Source organism: Chrysochloris asiatica, unplaced genomic scaffold (genome assembly GCF_000296735.1).
Source record: "Chrysochloris asiatica unplaced genomic scaffold, ChrAsi1.0 scaffold00032, whole genome shotgun sequence".
Lineage (NCBI taxonomy): Eukaryota > Metazoa > Chordata > Mammalia > Afrosoricida > Chrysochloridae > Chrysochloris > Chrysochloris asiatica.
In genome coordinates, this window is record NW_006408550.1 from 12469830 (window position 1) to 12476011 (window position 6182).

The following is a 6182-nucleotide window of genomic DNA, read 5'->3' on the forward strand; positions in this document are numbered from 1 at the left end:
CTAGAAAGTTTCACCTTGTTGCGAACGGGGGAGGGGGCAGGAGGAAACGCTACCCCGCGGGGCCAGGCGTGGCGCGCGGACGGCAGGAAGGGTGGGGGCCGATTTCCCCCTCTGCTAGTGCCAGTCCCCACCTCAACGGTCCCCACTGAGGATCCGCGAACTGAACGGACGCACAGCGTGCGAGACGGATAGACACGTGCTGTGGCCGGCGGCGAGCGCCTGGGGCCCGCAGCCTCGCCGCGCTTCCCGCCTGGACGCGCCCGGACGCGCGCACCGATGCCCGGCTGAGTCACGGGCCGGGCGGCGCGCGGCAGCCGAGGGCGGAGGGACAGCGGCGGGCTGGCGGGCGGGGCGCTGGGCTTGGCCTGGTCGCAGGTGACCCGGAGACCCTCACCGCCCGCAGCGCCCCGAGCGCTTTGTGACTAGATGCGGAGCCCAGCGGAGGGCGCGAGCCAGATGCGGGGAGACAGCTGACTTGGTGCGAGAAGGCGCGGAGCGCGCGGGTGGTCCCTGCGCCGCAGATTTCGCTGTTGCTGGTGCCTGAGCACCGCAAGGTAAAATTAGAATCTCTTACAGATTCCACATCCCAGCCCTAGCCCCAGCACGTTAGCTTTCTTTGTTCCCCTAAGAGACCTGTCTGCTGTTTCAGGAGCAAGACCACGGACATAGGCTAGAGTTGAAGATCTTCAGTAACTGGAGATATGTGGGTAGGGGGCGAGGTGGAAACTAGAATTGGGCTTTTCGTGTAAGGGGTTTGCTTCCGACGGCCACCTGTATAGCTCAGGAGAGAGAGGGGGCCCCGGGATAGAGGGTAATGTGTGACTGTGGTGAACGGGCAAATTTCAAGGCTGTGAACTGACTCAGCCCTACGAAAGGAATCCGGTCACCCTGTCCCAGGGTGATGCAGCTGGCAAGATTGGAGCCAAGCTGTTTCCTTGTTCCCAACGCTGCTTTATCCGTAGTGTGCGGGGGTTCCTTTCAAGGGCAGGTGCTACTGTGATGGTCTGAGTCTTCATTTCTGGCGAACACACAGGGCCTGTGATCCATCATTTCCAGTCGTACCTTTTCTCGTAGCTTGGGGCTCTAGGGAAGACGTCTATCTTAATAGGTGAAATAGATTGTAGCCAGAGGTCAGGCAGTCTGGCCAATACTGGTACTGACCCAGTAATTAAAGCACCAGTGACACTACTTTCACTGACTACTCCCTGTATAGAATTTGCTCTAAAGTGGGGTTTCCCATTTAATACCTTTAATGTTTTTAAAAGAGTCGTTTGCTAAATTGGCAGCTGGAGAGGGTTCCAGTGGCTCAGGCATGAATAGTTAGCTGCCCAGTGTATTTTACCTCATCACTGCTTTATGTTTCAAGGAGCCCTCTGGCAGAATGAAATATTGCCAGCTCTGTTAGACCAAATAATCAGGATACTCTAATTGCCAAGTTATGATGGTCATTGAATATGAGAGATTATAAAAACTGCCACTGGAGAGACTATAGATGAGTTGGATCTTCTCCTGAATGTTAAGAAGACTGTTCACATTTCCTAGTGTTGTGTGAAGGTTTATTCTGCCATTCCCATCAGCCAGACACATGCACATTGCCATGCAAATAGATTCAGGAAAACATTATTTTCCTTTACAGCTAAGCTATGATAGCTGAGTAATGATCTTTTTTTCTGTATGAAGATGATCTGAAAATTATGTGCATCATGCTTCTCTATGCTGTTGGGACATAAGTTATGCTTTTATGTAAACACTAAATAGTATTTAGATTATTTACAGGCATATAGCTTTCCTTTCAAAGCGTATTGTGCTTTATTTTAAACATGTAAACTTCCATGGCAGAACAGAAGACTGCCATTCACATGCTGCAGGTCTGTACTGAATTCAGTATTCATTCTTTTTTGAACAGCTGAATAACACAGGTAAAATTTGCATCATTCATGGGAAAATTTTGTAGTACCTAAACCGTGTCTGATTGTCTATGAAACATACTTGTGTTTTTCAAATACTGTTCAGTTTTTGGACTTACCAGTTTGTAGCTTTATAATTATTAACTTAAATGTATTTGTTTTTAACATGATGAGATTTGTGGCACATAGAGGAGGATCTGAAGGCATGTTGTACACATCTAATGGAAACATCCAGTATGATTATCAAGTACAAAGCAACATTTGAATTAGTGGATGAGGTTTAACCGGATGTTAAAAATGTGCAAAATTAGGCACAGGAACTCAATATGAAAGCTCACAATGAATATTTCTTTCCACTGCTTTATATCTCTACAATAAGAGAAAAATGGTACTTTTCTAAGCAAGAGACATATCCATATTTGATCACTTCCTTTTAGGGTTCTGTTTAAGCACACATCTCCCTTGAATGTTGAAAACTGTTTAAATTTTGTTTTAATAAAGGCTAGGCAAATACATTTCAGTGGTCCATTTTCTTAGTTATTAGCAAAAAATAGTTCAAAATCTTGCTAGTCTAGTTTTTTTTCTTTTTTTGCAAATCTATATAGTACACTGAAATAAATGTTTGCTCCCATGTAGTCATCTCAGAACATAGTGAATCGTAGCTTCTCAGGGCTAACACCCTTCAGGACACACACTCTGCACCAAAGCTGCACCAAAGCCCATGGTGACAAAGGGGGGTTGAGTTTCCCCTTCAGAGCAACTCCCTCTCTCTTTCCCTTTGGTTGGACAGAATTTCTTCCAAGCCTTTCTCTGCACCCATTCCTCTACTTCAGTGTCTTGGTTTCTTCTTAACTGTCATTAGGCTTAATGATTCTCTCCAGACACATGCACATTGCCATGCAAATGGATTCAGGAAAACACTGTTTTCCTTTACAGCTAAGCTATGATAGCTGAGTAATGATCTTTTTTTTTTTTTTTCCTATATGAAGATGATCTGAAAATGATGTGTACCATGTTTCTTGTTCTGCTGGGACATAGCTTTGTTTCTTTTCTCTATTGCCTTTCACATTTTTCCTCATCTGCTGTGTTTGCTCATGCAAGTCCCTATTTCTTAAATGTGCCCCTTTAAGGGCAGAAACCAGGAAGTTAGCCTCCTTTTCCTAGTTGGTGTATGTTGAAACTGGTATCTTTAACTCTGGGCCTCAGGGCAGAGTTTCTTCATAGGCTTTGCTCAGTGCAAAATAAACAGTCACCTCTTAGTAATAAATGATAGGTATGCTGGCTAATGTCAGTTTGGGACCTCTTTTGATTCTGTGTTAATAGAAACTGAATTGCTTTCAGGCCCACATTTGTCTCACCAAAAATAACTGTGAATTAACTGTATGTTGAGCATCATATTCACTGGATATTAGGAGAACAACATTTTTTTTAAAAAAATGAAGAAATTTAAAACATTTACAATCCAGATATCCAGACAAATATCACACAAATAAAATGGGGAAAAAATATAATTATTAGGGGATGTGGTTTGTTGTTAAGTGTCATCGGGCCAGTTCCAACTCATAGCAACCCGAGCACAGGACAAAAGTGCGCCTGACCCAAGCTGTGGTATTTTCAGTAACCTCATATGCATGCGAAAGCTGGACAGTGAATAAGGAAGACCGTAGAAGAATTGATGCATTTGAGATATGATGTTGGAGGAGAATATTGAAAGTGCCATGGGCTGCCAAAAGAACCAACAGATCTGTGTTGGAAGAAGTACAGCCAGAGTGCTCCTTGGAGGCCAAGATGGCCAAACTTCGTCTCTCATACTTCAGACATATTGTCAGGAGAGACCAGTCACTGAAAAAAGATATCATGTTTGGTGAAGTAGAGGGTCAGAGAAAAAGAGGAAGACTCCCAACAAAATGGATTGGCACAGTGGCGACAGCAATGGGCTCAGGTATAGCAACCGTTGTGAGGTCAGCCCAGGACCGGGCAATGTTGTGTTCCATTGTGCATAGTGTTGCTATGAGTCAGTACCAACTCGATGACACCTAACAACAACAGTTCTAGCACATAAGGAAGACAATGTTAGAAAACATCTCACTTACTACTAAATAATAGATTTTTTTTTTAATCTGAAAGCTAAAATATAAAGACCTCTTACAATTTTCAAGCTGCTTCTGAATATGTCATCTTCTGATACAACAACATAGACAAATCTGATATTAATATGTAACATTCCTATGTCATAGGCAAGAGACCTGTGCCCTGGAACCTAGCCCCCAACCTCTTCCAACAGCATTCATCACGTCTTCTCAGCCATCAGTGAAGGTGAATTACTTGTACTGTGTTCCACTGAGATACAAGTTGAGATCCTTAAGTTAGTGATAAATGATGACTATAGCATTTCTAGTCCCTAGAGTTTTCCTCACCTTCTCTATCTTGAGTTTTCCCTGTCTCTTTTTGTAGGAAAGTATACCAAGAAATGGCTTCATTCTTATGTGTGGAGCGTTGTGCTTCTATTATCAGATTAGAAGCTGCGAGCAATTTTGTAATCTAGCCTTCTATCAGAAAGCCCATGCTCAGATATCTCTTCAGCTGTGTTAAACAGTTTAGTATATTCCCCGTGGGATTTGTTTCAATGAAAACATACAGTAAAATCTGACTACTTTGCTTTTCAAAGGATAAAATGAAGGAAGTGTTTTTATAAGCTGTAAAGTGTAATTGGGAGAAAAGCACACATGTAGCATTTGTAGAAAGAAGTCTAAGTACAGTGAAATAAAAGAACAGTTAACTTGTTATCCACATATCCAGGTACACAGATTTCTTCGGTGATTGTGTAAATTTCCACAAGTGTATTTATGCAGGCAGTTTCTGCTGTTTTTAATTTCTGTAATCATGTAGTTATAAGCCCCCATAGAGGGAGCATGGAACTGCAAACCACAAAGTTCGAGGTTCGAGCCTGATATCTGCTCTGACAGAAAAAGACGAGGCTTTCTGCTCCCGTGAAGATTTAAAGCGTCAGAAACCCCATACAGGCACTTAACAACAACAACAACAACAACAAGGTCCGTAGACATCATATAAAGGTCTATGGGCTATAAAGTCCCAAAGGATTTTTTAAAGCATTTATCCTAATATAACAAAGGATGTTGTTGTTGTTGTTAAGTGCCGTCGAGTCGGTTCTGACCCATAGCGACCCTGTACAGGGTTTCCAAGGCTGTAAATCTTTATGGGAGCAGAAAACCTCATCTTTCTCCCGCGGAGTGGCTGGTAGTTTCAAACTGCTGACCTTGTGGTTCGCAGCCCGATTCGTAACCACTACGCTACCAGAGCTCCTTATAACAAAGGATAGTAGTTATGAAATGTAATCAGAGAATCATAAATTCTAATGAAAGCCAGGTTCCTGTCCTCTAAGAATGGGATTGAGGATTTAGTCATTTCTTCAAAATAATTTATCAAGCATCTACCAGGCACAAATCTAGACTATGGCGAAGCAGTAGAGACAGAAGTCCCTGGTCTCTTACTGTGCCATTCTCTTGAAAGATGCAAACAATACAGAAATACATAAAAAGTGTGTTGTGTGTCAAGTTGCAAGGAAGATTGAAATGGTGAAATGGAATAAGGACTGTCAAGTACCAGAAGGCATTGGTTGGTGATTGAAAAATTCAGGAGTGAGGTCAGAGAAGGACTCATTTGAAGGTGGCCTGAAGGAGATTAGGAAGTGAATGATCCATGGAGATACCGTGAAGCAGGGTTTAGGAGAGGATTTGTGCAGTGTACAACCTGCACAGCTGCACAAGGAGGCCCTGGTTTATCACAGGAGGTGCCGGGACAGTACTTGCCCGTACTGTCTCAAGGAAGAAGATGCAGGCGTTGCCCAAACCCCTGAGTTTAAAAAAAGGACCCATGGTTGTTGCTGTTATTGTTAACATGCCCTCAAGTCAACTCCAACACATGGTGACCTCATGCACAACAGAACTAAACAACATCCGTTCCTGTGCCATCCTCACAATTATTACTATGTGTGAGGCACTGAGGGTCTTCCTTTTTCTTTGACCTTTTACTTTACCGAGTAGGATGTCCTTTTTCTCGGACGATCCCTCCTGACAGCATGTTCAAAGTACATGAGACAAAGTCTCACCGTCCTCACTCCCAAGGAGCATTCTAGTTGTACTCTGGCAGGCCATAGTACTATCAATATTCCTTGCCAACACCAGAATTCATAGGCATCAGTTTTTTCTGCCCTCTTCCTTATTCACTGTCCAGCTTTCATATGCAAATGAGGCA

General features: G+C 43.4%; 1 protein-coding gene across 1 annotated transcript in view; it reads left to right on the forward strand.

The window, feature by feature from the left end:
- The first annotated feature begins 387 nt into the window (after positions 1-387).
- The window catches only part of MET (met proto-oncogene), a 158763-nt gene continuing 152968 nt past the window's right edge, over positions 388-6182 (forward strand). The window contains exon 1 of the mRNA XM_006859309.1: positions 388-554. The gene's annotated coding sequence lies outside the window, so the exon portion shown is untranslated. The remainder of the gene's footprint in view (positions 555-6182) is intronic.